Source organism: Astatotilapia calliptera, chromosome 3 (assembly GCF_964374335.1).
Source record: "Astatotilapia calliptera chromosome 3, fAstCal68.1, whole genome shotgun sequence".
Taxonomy (NCBI): domain Eukaryota; kingdom Metazoa; phylum Chordata; class Actinopteri; order Cichliformes; family Cichlidae; genus Astatotilapia; species Astatotilapia calliptera.
Window position 1 is genome coordinate 83,267,013 of NC_137424.1, and position 12,766 is coordinate 83,279,778.

The window sequence follows — 12,766 nt, forward strand, 5'->3', positions numbered from 1 at the left end:
ATGGAGTAGCATGCCCGCATGAGTCCTCAGCACAACAATAATTTTACACGATTGTAAAGTTTATGCTTGTAGATCAGAATCAGAATCAGAATACTTTATTGATCCCTGGGGGAAATTATTTTTTTGTTACAGTGCTCCATTATAAACCAACATAAACCAAACATTAAGACAAAACAGACAATACGCTAACTAAGAATAGCACAATATATACATATATATATATATACACTCAACAAAAATATAAAGGCAACACCTTTGTTACTGCTCCCATTCCCCATGGGATGGACGTAGAGACCTAAAATTCATTCCAGATACACAATATAACCATCCCTCCCAAACAGTGGTCACAAATCAGTCCAAATGTGTGGTAGTGGGCACATCTGCTATATTGAGATAATCCATCCCACCTCACAGGTGTGCCACATCAGGATGCTGATCTGACATCATGAGTAGTGCACAGGTGTACCTCAGACTGCCCACAACAAAAGGCCACCCTGGAATGTGCAGTTTTGTCTCACAGCAAAATGCCACAGATGCCACAAGCAATGAGGGAGCGTGCAACTGGCATGCTGACAGCAGGAATGTCAACCAGATCTGTCGCCCGTGCATTGAATGTTCATTTCTCAACCATAAGCCGTCTCCACAGGCGTTTCAGAGAATATGGCAGCACATCCAACCGGCCTCACAACCGCAGACCTCGTGTAACCACACCAGCCCAGGACCTCCACATCCAGCAGGTTCACCTCCAAGATCGTCTGAGACCAGCCACCCAGACAGCTGCTGGAACAATTGGTTTGCACAACCAAACAATTTCTGCACAAACTGTCAGAAACCGTCTGAGGGACGCTCAACTGCATGCCCGTCGTCCTCATCGGGGTCTTGACCTGACTCCAGCTCGTCGCCGTAACAGACTTGTGTGGGCAAATGCTCACATTCAATGGCGTCTGGCACGTTGGAGAGGTGTGCGCTTCACGGATGAATCATGGTTCACATTGTTCAGGGCAGATGGCAGCTGAGAATGTCCCAGTTCTTGCATGGCCAGCATACTCACCGGACATGTCACCCATTGAGCATGTTCGGGATGTGCTTGACCGGCGTATACGACAGCGTGTACCAGTTCCCACGAATATCCAACAACCTCGCACAGCCATTGAAGTGGAGTGGACCAACATTCCACAGGCCACAATTGACAATCTGATAGACTCCATGCGACGATGTGTTGCACTGCATGAGGCAAATGGTGGTCACACCAGATACTGACCGGTTCTGGGTCCCCAGACCCCCAATAGCGCAAAAAACTGCACATTCCAGGGTGGCCTTTTGTTGTGGGCAGTCTGAGGTACACCTGTGCACTACTCATGATGTCAGATCAGCATCCTGATGTGGCACACCTGTGAGGTGGGATGGATTATCTCAATATAGCAGATGTGCCCACTACCACACATTTGGACTGATTTGTGACCACTGTTTGGGAGGGATGGTTATATTGTGTATCTGGAATGAATTTTAGGTCTCTACATCCATCCCATGGGGAATGGGAGCAGTAACTAAGGTGTTGCGTTTATATTTTTGTTGAGTGTATATACATAAGTCACTCATTAAAAGATCATGTCATATACAATTTCAACTCTACATGACGTCTCAATTTTTATTCTGTTTTTGAACCATCATCTACACACTTCTGATAGAGACAGGCAGCAAACATCAGCAGCAGTGATTAATGGCCTCACAGTGCCCTGTAGAGAAACGGAGGTGTAATATATCACACACTGTACAAGAGGGAGAAGCTGTGTGGATTTCGGTTAACTGGTGAGTCTAAACTGGCTGCTGATGTGAGCGAGATGAGTGCTCAAAGTGTTCAGGATAAAGTGCTGTACTGTATGAATGTGGACTGTGATCAAAGTGCTCTGAGAGGTTAGAAAGAATTGCTCTGTGTGAATAGAAGTACATTATAGTATATTACAAATATGTACAAAGTCCTCTGTAAAACCTTCAAGGTGTAAAGAAGGTGAGGTGAAGGTGTAAAGATCAGGACAAATTCTCCACAAACACAAATCTTATGATGCGTTTGTCTTATATGTGTTTTTAGAATGTGATGTCTGAGAGCTGCAGTGGTTCTGATAAAGAGTGAGCAGTCTGAGATGTCAGTGAGCAGTAACAAGGAGAAAATGTTTGCTGCCTGTTGAACAGAAACACTTTCCTAGACAAATGAAAGCTGAATGATCAGAGAGACTTACAGCAGTGACGCCGAGTCCTGGTTCTCCTCACAGATCGAAGAGTTCACAGAGTGGAGCTGAAGACTTCACTTCACCTGAGCTGGATCACCTCACCGGCAAACACTGACACAATAAGTCTCAGAACTTCCTGTCGAGCACAGCAGGCTCCACCTCAGCCTCTAAAACCTGAATGTTGACTTCTTGGAACAAACTGGTTTGATCTGTTTGTGTTTCCAGTTAAAGGGAGGGACAGTGTCACTTACACACTTAAAACTGTTTTATAAAACACTTGTGAACAAACACTGGAAGAAGACATCCAAAATCCAGCACTTGGGATCTGTTGTGGTACAAGTACTGCACCACCACTGAGTTAGTGTTTGTATAAATGTGGTGAAGCAAAGCCAAAAAGAAAACCCCACCATCATGTGTATAAAAATACTTATTGGATAAATAATGAAAGAATCAGCACAACATACCAAAGAAAGAAAAATGAGGTCAGGGCCTCAGACAGAAATGATAAAGATATAAAACATGACAGTTGTATATGAACACAGGTCTGAACAGGTTGGTCCTGATCTGCTCATTAAAATCTGCATTATCTCGCTTTTTCATCTTTAATCACTGGTGAAATAAAGCTGCTTTGTTTGATGATGATTGATGTGGTTGTGTTTCCTGCTTTCAGTCTTCCAAGGAAATTTTCAGACTAGAAATACTAGAAACCGCCTGCAACACAGTTTCAGTTGGCAGCGCCCCTGCTCTTTGTGAAGCAACAACAACATGTTATTTAACAGATCTGTAAAAAGACTAACACAAACCAAGAGTTTAACTTCAAAACTGAATTAAACACATTTTAATTCAGACTTTTCAAAGGTGTCAGGGTTACTTTGTCCATAGTTTAAAACATATTTCCATTCTTCTTTATCTATCCTGGGAGTTTCTGCAAAACCTGAATGAGCAGAGGAATGTTCAGTTACAGCTCCAGGCTTCTCAGCTTTAACCCCTGCATGAGTGACAGTCAAGTATCACTCCTCAGGCTCCTTTCAGACTACGTGGCTTGCTCAAACTGAAAGAAGTCAACTTGTTGGTGCAAAAAGGTGATTAGCTGAAAACTTGGCATGTCTCAAAATGGTGTGCAGTGTGTCCTTAAATATCTGAGAAAGAAAAGAATAGAGTAAAATAGCTTTTTATCGTCATTTACAAATACAATGAGATTTTGAGTGCTCCACACCAACTGTGCCAGGATAAAATATAAATATTAGAAAGCTCTGCTGACAATGACACACCCGTTTTCACCCCTGGGCCCGTGTGATTAGGCAGAGGATCAATAGTGGCTCCACAACCCTCTTAGGGACACTCCCAACAGGCCTTAAAAATCTGGGACTCTCCACCAAATGTTCTCAGAAATGAAGAAGCTTCTCGGACAAAAATTAATGACGTTCAGTCTTTTCCTTCCAAGCTCCTGAGATCACCATGACCTGGGTGACTGAGAACCACAGACATCAATAAAACCACACATGAGTGATGGTAACTGGTAAATATTAACGTTTAATAAGTTGAGTTGATGTTTTTATCAGTTTCCAATACTGTTCCTCTGATTCAGGATTATGTGTGTGCATTGCCGACACGGTCGTTATCATCCTACAGTCCTCTAGACACACTCAAAACTGTTAAGGGTAGCTGCACACCAGAGGTGTGAAGTTTCCCAGTAGGACGACAGAGTCTCAAGGCGAAGCAACCTTCCAGCACCCCAGCTGGTGCTGGGTACTCTGAACTGCCCCTCGGCGCGTAAGCACAGATGACAATCAGGACTCATTCCCTGTTACCTGAAGGCGCAGGGAACAAACCCTCTCATCCACCGAGAAGAACCCCAACGTACAGGCAGCAAGCCGAGGCGATACCAAGATACCCACACCAGCCCGCCGCCTCTCACCAGGGGCAACTCAGACAGAGTCCAGCCCCTCTCCAGGAGACTGGGTCCAGAGCCCAAGCCATGCGTTGAGGTGCGCCTGACTATATCTAGCCGGTACCTCTTAACCTCACGCATTGACTCAGGCTCCTTGCCCGCCAGAGAGGTGACATTCCATGTCCCAATTGCCAGTCTTGGTAGCCGGGGATCAGTCCGCCAGGGCCTCTGCTCCTGCCCACAATGCACCCGACCCCTACGGCGCTTCTGGCGGGTGGTGGGCCTGCAGGAGGTTGGGCCCATGTCCCCATTTTGGGCTTTGCCCGGGCGGGCCCCATGGCCCAGACAGGGTAAACTGTTACCTCTGTGATATCCTCACAAGGGTCTTCTGAATCGCTCTTTGTCTGGTCCCTTACCCAGGACCAATCTGCCATGGGAGACCCTACCAGGGGGCAAAAGCCTCCATGCAATATAGTCCCTGGGATCCCTGGGACACACAAAACCTTCCACCACGATAAGGTAGCAATTCAAGGAGGGGAGCAGAGAAGCAATGAAGTACAAATACTTTTTTAACCCTTTAAAGCTGGTTGGAACAGGCACGCTCCGTTTTGCACAACTATTTTTAAATCCCTGTAGAACCAGAAACACGTAAGCTAGTGCAATAATTTTTTTTTGCATATGAAACCAGAGGAGTTGTACTTACATCTTATGCCATCAGCCTGTCCTCGGTCACGGTTTCCTTCCACATATAGCTTTGCAAAACTTGCATAAAAACCACTTGCAGCAACAAAAACATGTAAAAAAAAACCAAAAACGATTTTCAATTTTTTTGTGCCATTTGTGCCATTTGTGGGAGCATTTCAAGTTGCTATACAACTGTTATAGCCCATATTTTAATAATATGTATGCATTAAGTCCATAGTAATTACATAAATTTCAAAAAAGTCCAATAAACAACAAAAAAATTGAAAATCGTTTTTGTTTTTTATTACATATATTTCTACTTAGAGAAATTTAAGAGGTTTATCCCTCAAAACTTTAAATACAAAAAAGTTGCAAAAAATAGTTTACAACAACAGGAAATTTTCTTTTGAGTGTCTTCATAATTTTATTTTTGAGGCACACCAATCTTTATATACTGCGTAAAAAATGAAAATAAATATTATAATGCAAATTTGCAAAGAAAACAGCAGGTGCATCAAAATAAACTATTTAAAGCAGTGCAATTTGAGTTCTAAGCATCCCAGAAACTATTCAGAAAAACATGAAGTCAAACATGACTTTTAAAAACACCAGTATAGGCTTGTAAGGCTTATAATTAAAAAAGGCCTTACATTTAAGTAAGTAAGTACAACTCCTCTGATTTCATATGCAAAAAAATTTTTTTGCACTAGCTTACGTGTTTCTGGTTCTAAAGGGATTTAAAAATAGTTATGCAAAATGGAGCGTGACCGCTCCTACCGGCTTTAAAGGGTTAAGCACCGGTTCGAGCACAGTTTAAGCATCTGCACAGTTTTAAAAGTACCAATTTTATCCCACAACTTAGACATTCACATTACTCACACCCTCATTACACATACATATAGGATCTTGGGGGTGGGCACGATACACGGAGTCCTAGTTACCATCAGGGTGTACACCTCACCCCTGGCATCGTTGCCCACCTCTCAATTTTAAATACACGTAGACATTGAGGGCTAGCAGGAGGCACTATGCGCTTACCTGCTGCTCTCTGGCAGGTAGCTCCATGCCCTCCTGGGTTTTAAATAGAGATGGACCGATCCGATATTACGTATCGGTATCGGTCCGATACTGACCTAAATGACTGGATCGGATATCGGAGAAAAATAAAAAATGTAATCCGATCCATTAAATATCACGAAAGCACCTCGCAAAACTTGCAACACGCCGTAACTCACCTCAGAACGTTAGCACGTCGGAGCAGTATGCATCACGTGATAGAGCGGCTGTGGCATGCGGGACCTGTCGGTGGTCTGGATAGCATTTGGAGCTTCGCTAGCAACCTGGCATTTCATCTCCGACAAAGTTATCCCCGAGAGAAGTAAAGCAAGTTTGTAAGTCCATCTCTGAATGTTTGTAAAGCATTCCCACGTTAAGCTTAACGAGCGACTGCCTCTCGCTCTCCGGCTGCTACTTCAATTGTGAAACTGCTTAAATGATCAGCTGATCGGCTTTTCTGTCGCGAGTCCGTCTCTCTTGTTTGTTTTTGGCCCACTTTGCACCAGAAAGAGGAAACCAGCGGCTGAACAACAGCAGCACGTTTAAGCTTGATAAGCTGTTGTTAGAATTTATTTAATATTACTTTCTACACCAGGATCTTTTTCTACGTAGCTGACGGCTGGTAACTGTGCAGGGGCGGATCTAGCAAAGTTTAGCCAGGGGGGCCGATAGGGCATTAACAGGGAAAAGGGGGCACAAAGACATACTTTTCTTTCTTATTCTCATTTAAAATGTCGAGCTTTCAATAAATAATTATCTGACACCCAAAGTTTTAATTTGATGTAAAAGGAATAGAAGTCAATTACTGTATATAGTGACTATTAAGTCTAATATATATACCCTAGTAAGCTATAGTACTTTTTCCTTTGGGAAGGTACCATCTGTGCAGTCTGCAATTTTGTTGAAGAAAGATGTTGAATCTATTTAATATTTCTTGAAAAATAATTGATTTCTGTGCATTTTTTTTTCACACTGCATCAAATTAAGGTTGATTACGTCGATTAAGCATCATGAGGTGGAGCGTGAGGGGTGGTTCCCTATTTTTTATTTATTTATTTTTGTTGTTGCTGGGAGTTGGAACCCTATTAGTTAGGTTGCTTAATATTTACGCTAAGTACTCTTTAAAATACCAGAATAGGGAGGATGGTGTAGGTCTAAGTTTATTAGATTGATCAGTATTGCTGAACTATGAAATATTTTTTTTGTATACAGGTATAACAGAATAGCTTTAGTGTAGTTGTTGTTTTAAACTTGAGTATGAACTTGCAGACTTGCAAAATGCAGCAAGATATTTTAAAAAACAGTTTTGTTGATTAAAAAACACTATATCGGATTCATATCGGTATCGGCAGATATCCAAATTTATGATATCGGTATCGGTATCGGACATAAAAAAGTGGTATCGTGCCATCTCTAGTTTTAAATGCACCTTAGAACACACATGCATCAACACTACAATGAGCGGGTGGAGGGAGGTTTGGAGTCTTCGCTCACCCCCATTCTCTGTGACCTGCTGGAGCGGGGGGGCTAGGAGGAGTTGGCCGTCCGACTGCGGTCTGGAGTGTGGGGCCTCCCTGCTGCTGCTGAGTCGGGGCGGTCTGCCTCTCCCCACCGCAGGGAAAAGGGTAACACCACCTGGGTCTGGGTGCAGTTCCCCCCTCCAGGGGCAAGGGTACCTAGACCCGGTTGGTAGAGTACGCTTGGGGAGTATGATCGTGTATACAGCGTCTCTTTATGTCTGTCTCCACGTCGGTTGAGTGTGGAGTAAGTGCACATGAGAGCATGAGGGTGGGAATGGATGTTTGTGTCTGTGTGTGCCTGTATGTCTGTGTCTATATGTCAGGTTGGGTATCAGACGCCACCTCTCTGGGGACATCTCAGGCCCTCCAAGGTTTGGAGGCCTATCTCCACCCACCACCACTTCCCCTGCCGGTGGCGGACTCCCTCAGGTGTCGGTGCGTTGGTGGTTCTTTGTATCTGGGGGTGGGCGTCCGGGTACACACCGGCTCACTCCTTGGCGGCCGATTATTGGGGCTCGCTCGGGCCACTTCGGAGGTGGGATGTTCCCGGCCTCTCGGCCTGGGGCTCGGTCACTCAGGCACAGCTGGCTGCCGGCGGAGCTCACGGGCGCGTCACTGCAACTCCCCCTGGCTTCTGCTCCGCGGCTGCTGAATGAGCCCTCATCTGGGGCTCTCCTTAGCTCTTACTGGGACAGTGGCGTGGCTGCCCCTCTGTGGGTCTTCCTTGGTCTCTTGTGTTCTGGGGGCCTCTGGATGTCTGGAGTTTTGATCTCCTCCATACCTGCTTGATACCATAGAGGACAGGGCTGTGGCTCCCCACACTCCCTAGCAGATCATTACATGGAGAAACCTTTGGAATGCAAGCATGCTGATCCACACAGGTATGCACACAGGTGTACACATGGGTATTCACAGACGCGGACTACAGCTTTCTTGGCTGCTGCCTCAAAACACACTGTGCGCTGTCTATCTTGCGTGTTGCACAATATCGTTTATTATTTAGTAACTATTGATATCTATGACTAGCTAGTTTATTGTGATGGTGCTTTTTTTTTCTTATTATGTTGCTCTTTGTTGTTTGCTTTCTCTTCTGTTTTTTTTTCTCCATACAGGTGACCCAGGTGTTTGTTTTTTCTCTCTCTTCCCCCCCTTCTCACCGTCTCTTCTCCCCTTAGGTTTCCTTTCTCTCCCTCTCTTTCTTTCATTCTTTCCACCTGTCCTATCCCACAGTCATGTCTGTCCCGTTTGTAGCAACTGAAAATAAAATAAATTCATAATTATAATAAAGGTCAATCAAATGGATCAATATGGCAAGGCCATGATGATCCACTTGGTAAAATAAATCCGCTTGGCATCTTCCTTGGCCTTAATACAACAATTCTGATGGCTATAAATCAAAACGGGACAAAAAAAAGAAGAAGCGCCGTAGGGGTCGCGTGCATTGTGGGCAGGAGCAGAGGCCCTGGCGGACTGATCCCCGACTACCAAGACTGGCAATTGGGACATGGAATGTCACCTCTCTGGCGGGCAAGGAGCCTGAGTTAGTGCGTGAGGTTAAGAGGTACTGGCTAGATATAGTCAGGCGCACCTCAACGCATGGCTTGGGCTCTGGACCCAGTCTCCTGGAGAGGGGCTGGACTCTGTCTGAGTTGCCCCTGGTGAGAGGCGGCGGGCTGGTGTGGGTATCTTGGTATCGCCTCGGCTTGCTGCCTGTACGTTGGGGTTCTTCTCGGTGGATGAGAGGGTTTGTTCCCTGCACCTTCAGGTAACAGGGAATGAGTCCTGATTGTCATCTGTGCTTACGCGCCGAGGGGCAGTTCAGAGTACCCAGCACCAGATGGGGTGCTGGAAGGTTGCTTCGCCTTGAGACTCTGTCGTCCTACTGGGAAACTTCGATGCTCACGTGTGTGACAGCGAGACCTGGAGGGGCGTGATTGGGAGGAACGTCCTGCTTAATCTGAACCTGAACGGTGTTTTGTTATTGGACTTCTGTGCAAACCTCAGTTTGGTGATAACGAACACCATATTCGAACATGTCAAGTAGCAGGAATGATGATCAACACCTCCAAATCTGAGGCCATGGTTCTCAGCCGGAAAAGGGTGGAGTGCCCACTTCGGGTCAGGGACGAGTTCCTGCCCCACGTGGAGGAGTTCAAGTATCTTGGGGTCTTGTTCAGGAGTGATGGGAGAAGGGAGCGGGAGATTGACAGACGGATTGGTGCTGCAGCTGCAGCGATGCGGACGCTGCACTGGTCCATCGTGGTGAAGAGGGAGCTGAGCATAAAAGCAAAGCTCTCAATTTAGTGGTTAATCTTTGTCCCTACCCTCAGGTCACAAGCTGTGGGTAGTGCCCGAAAGAATGAAATTGCCGATACAAGCGGCAGAAATGCGCTTCCTCTAAAGGGTGAGCCAGTTGAAGTAGTTTGGGCATCTGACAAGGGTGCCTCCTGTGTGCCCCCAGGGCAGATCTAGGACACGTTGGAGAGATTATATCTCTCAGCTGGCCTGGGAACGCCTTGGTGTTCCCCCAGATAAACTGGAGGAGGTGGCTAGGGAGAGGGAGGTCTGGGGTTTTCTGCTTAGGCTGCTGCCCCTGCTACCTGGCCCTGGTTAAAGCAGAAGAAGATTGATGGATGGATGAATGTATGGATACTTCACACCTCTGGTGTGCAGCTACCCTTAACAGTTTTGAGTGTGTCTAGAGGACTGTAGGATGATAACGACCGTGTCGGCAATGCACACACATAATCCTGAATAAGAGGAACAGTATTGGAAAATGATAAAAACTAGAGATGGACCGATCCGATATTCAGTATCGGTATCGGTCCGATATTGACGTAAATTACTGGATCGGATATCGGAGAGAAATTTAAAATTTTTTATCCGATCCAGTGAATATCACAAAAGCACCTCAAAAACTCGCTAACATGGTATAACCCAGGTCATGACCTTAGCACGTCAGAGCAGTATGCGTCACGTGATCGAGCGGTTATCGTGTGGGAGAGCTCAGAGCCATCATGTCAGCAGTGTGGATTTATTTCAAACTAAAAGACGAAAAAAGCAAGACTGCCGAATGCAACTTATGGGATGCAAGTGTTTCGCAGGGTGGTAGCAGTGTGGGGAATTTTAACACCACAAACATGATTAAACACTTACAGAAACACCACGCAAAGGAGTACGCAGAATTTAGCCTGGCCTCCAAAGCTAAGCAGAAAAGTGTACCATATCAACAAATGCTTTTGGAAAACATTCAGAGACGTGAGAAACTCCCTCTGGAAAGCAATAGAGCGAAGCTGATAACGGAGAAAATAGTTGAATTTGTTGTGCTTGATGACCAGCCCCTTTCCGTTGTGGAAAATGATGGTTTTCGATGCTTAATTGAGCATTTAGAGCCTCGCTACATGCTGCCAAACCGGCATTTCATCTCGGAGGAAGCTATCCCAGGCAAGTACAAACAGGTGCGCAAGTTCATCTCCGAAAGTTTGGAAATAATTCCCACGTTAAGCATGACGACTGATATCTGGAGCTCGGACGTTTGTCCGTTGTCCCTGCTAAGCTTGACTGTACACTGGATAGACTCGAGTTTTACAATGCAAAAAGCAGTGTTGCAGGCCAAAGAGTTTCGTGGTTCACACACAGGAGAGTCCATCGCTGCAGCTATAGAGGAAATTTTAAATGCGTGGAAAATTCCGAAGAATAAAGTCCACGTTGTTTTGCGAGACAATGCCAGCAATATAAAAAAGGCAATGGACCGGCTAGGTGTTGCAAGTTTGGGATGCTTCGCGCACACTTTGCAACTTGTGTTGAATGAGGGACTGCTTGCACAACGTGGTGTATGTGATGCTGTGACAGTGGGCAGAAAAATAGTGGGTCACTTCAAACACTCACCACAGGCATATTCGCGTTTGGAGGACATTCAAATGGAGCTGAACATGTCACCCAAACGTCTGATACAAGATGTGCGAACGACCATCCCGAATGGCAGGCTAAAGCAATAGCTCCCTCGCGAAAATAGTTATTTCGTCCCTTCAGAACATCAAATACTAGATCTACAAATAATACTCGAATAGATGAGAGGGGCAAGAATGGGGAAGACGCGTGCAAACAAAGAAACCACCGCAGCAGAAACTGCAGATGCAGAAAATTTGAGGAGCAGCTCTCTTACGAAGGGACAAGAAGGCGAAGCTAATGCTAACCCAGCTCTCTCAAGTGCCGACGTAAGTTTGACAAAAATCCTGGAGGAGATTCGGGACTTCCGAAAAGACATAAAAGAACAATTAACTGATATTAAATCAGAGATTACCAGCGTTAATCAAAAAATAACAGAGGCAGAGGTACGAATTGAAAAAGTGGAAGACCGTGTTCAAAACTTGGAACAGACTCTGAATAAGATGATAAAAGTCATGCATCAACAAGAAAATAAGCTACTTGACTATGAAGGAAGATCCCGACGAAAAAATTTAAGGATCTATAATGTCCCGGAAGGAGCCGAGGGCTCGTCTATGGTGGACTTTGTGGAAAAACTACTGCGGGACACTCTGGAGATAAACCCTAACGAGGAGTTTGGCATCGAGAGAGCACATCGGGCGCTGGCTTTAAGACCCGCCGGAGACAGGCAAGATAAAACGCGATCAATAATAGTCAAATTTCTCCGCTATAGGGTTAAAGAAGAGATCCTACGTAGAGCTTGGGAAAAGAAGAAAGTTTTTCTGAATGGGAAATTGATATTCTTCGACCATGACTACCCTCCAGTAGTACTGCAGAAGAGAAAGGAGTACGTTAAAGCAGAAAAACATCCGCTTCCATACTCCGTTCCCGGCAAAACTACGAGTGTTTTATGAGGATGGAATAGTTCTGTATCAGACGGCGGAGGAGGCGACTACAGACATGAAGGACAGAGGACTTCCAGTTAATGTGACTACACCGAAGGAGAGTCTGGTCGAGCAGCTGTCCCGTACTGCCTGGGAAACCACGAGAGGTCCAACTCAGCGAGGGACAGACGACGAGCGAGAGAAAGATATCAGGGCGAGACTGCGAACCTTCAGAAGACAGATCATGCCCTCGCCAGAGGAGCTATAAGTACTGTCGGACGTTAAAATGAGGTAAAAATACGTGGTGTTAAATATATTTCAAGATGTTTTGTGAGAATATCTTTACCCCAATTGGATGAGACTACACAGATATAAGCGAGAGACACATAAGGACACACTTTTTGTGAAATGAACAACGACTTTGTTTTCTGCCGCCTCAAGTGCCATGATGGGGGCCCTCAGCCCATATATGGGAGAGGCTTTCCTCCACAGCTAGACGTTTTCTCTAGCTCTACACAGGGTCATTTCTTAGAGACCCCAGCCTTGGAATCACAGTTTTTTGTTTGTTTTTTTTCT

The 12,766-nt window shown here is 45.3% G+C and overlaps 1 long non-coding RNA gene across 1 annotated transcript in view; it reads right to left on the bottom strand.

Moving 5' to 3' along the window:
* LOC145426025 (uncharacterized) overlaps window positions 1-8,960 on the bottom strand; it is a 35,616-nt gene extending 26,656 nt beyond the window's left edge. The window contains exon 1 of the long non-coding RNA XR_013906793.1: window positions 8,594-8,960. This is a non-coding gene — a long non-coding RNA (uncharacterized LOC145426025). The remainder of the gene's footprint in view (window positions 1-8,593) is intronic.
* Between the last annotated feature and the right edge of the window lie 3,806 nt (window positions 8,961-12,766).